Source organism: Aedes aegypti, chromosome 3 (genome assembly GCF_002204515.2).
Source record: "Aedes aegypti strain LVP_AGWG chromosome 3, AaegL5.0 Primary Assembly, whole genome shotgun sequence".
Taxonomy (NCBI): Eukaryota; Metazoa; Arthropoda; class Insecta; order Diptera; family Culicidae; genus Aedes; species Aedes aegypti.
Genome location: NC_035109.1, coordinates 90,407,315 through 90,408,614, shown reverse-complemented (window position 1 = coordinate 90,408,614; position 1,300 = coordinate 90,407,315). Strand labels below are relative to the sequence as shown.

At 37.1% G+C, this 1,300-nt stretch overlaps 1 non-coding gene across 1 annotated transcript; it reads right to left on the bottom strand.

Moving 5' to 3' along the window:
* Positions 1-236: 236 nt before the first annotated feature.
* Trnaa-agc lies at positions 237-308 on the bottom strand. The gene has a single exon. It is a non-coding gene; the product is annotated as a tRNA-Ala (tRNA).
* Positions 309-1,300: the final 992 nt, after the last annotated feature.

The window sequence follows — 1,300 nt, the reverse complement described above, 5'->3', positions numbered from 1 at the left end:
ATCAGTCTCCCAGGCATTTTCGAAAACGTTCTCTTGATTGAGAATATTTTCGAAGTCCTGAGTAACTTGATTTTCAATTGGACTAGTAAGTCCTAAATTAAAATTGTACGCGCTTTCAAACTGCATAGCAAGTTTTTGAGGTTTTTCGCAATTAGTTAGTAATAATTTAAATTAATTAACTCATCACGCGTAGTAAAGATGGACAAATTATGGGTGAAATTATAAAAAAAATCCACGTGCTCGGCTGGGATTCGAACCCAGGACTCTTGTATGCTAGACGAGCGCTTTACCAACTAAGCTACCGAGCCTTTTGGTGACCCAATTACTGGGTTGGTTACAAGTTTAGAATTCAAATCCCTACAGACCACGCGGACCCCTTTCATAACCCATATCCATCCATCTCATGTCAATACTCACGCGGAGAGAGCGAGTGCGATTTATTTAGTGTTGAAACTGTTTGCCTATCGTACCTACATCGCTTCCACAACAACTGTATTATGGAAGAGTGAAGATGTGGGAAGGCTATTAACGTGTCGTTCTCACTCAAGTGACGACATGACTACTACAGAGAGGCAGTAACACTCTAATATAAATTGACGCTTATATTGAGCTGTTCGGTAATCCAATCCGCATGGTTATTAAATTAATTAACTCATTACGTTTAGTTTAGTTGGTAAAGCGCTCGTCTAGCATACAAGAGTCCTGGGTTCGAATCCATGCGGATATAGTTTTTAAGAAAACTTCCAAGAGCAGAGAGAATTCATGTACACACAGCAAGAAGGTACGATGCGCACTGTGATATGAAGGCTTGATTGTAAGATTAACCCCTCTACCGGTAGCTTGGTTTTTTACCGCAATAAATATATTCGAACCTCAATAACTTTTTGGTTTCTCGATATTTTTGCATCTTTTTTTTACATGTTATTTGAAAATCTCTTTTAGTATAAGACTTAGTGTCGATTATTTATCGTATTACAATATTGATCATTGGTCAACTAGATCCTGAGATATTCCGAAATTCCTTGGGGACCGACGCATAGCAATAACACACGTAAATATCTCAGCCTACAGAATTTTTATCGTATTCTGATATTCACTCTTCGGAACAATACATTATTGAGAGTATGTTGTGAAAAAATGAAGCAATTTGATGTGGCCGTCTTTGAGTAATGAGCATTTATGTGTCTGGTAGCACGATGGCCAAATAGAGGTCCTAAAAGCTTCAAAAATTATCATATCGTAATTTATAGATATCTCCTAGAATACTAAACCGATTTATATATTTTTTTTCAAGGTAGTT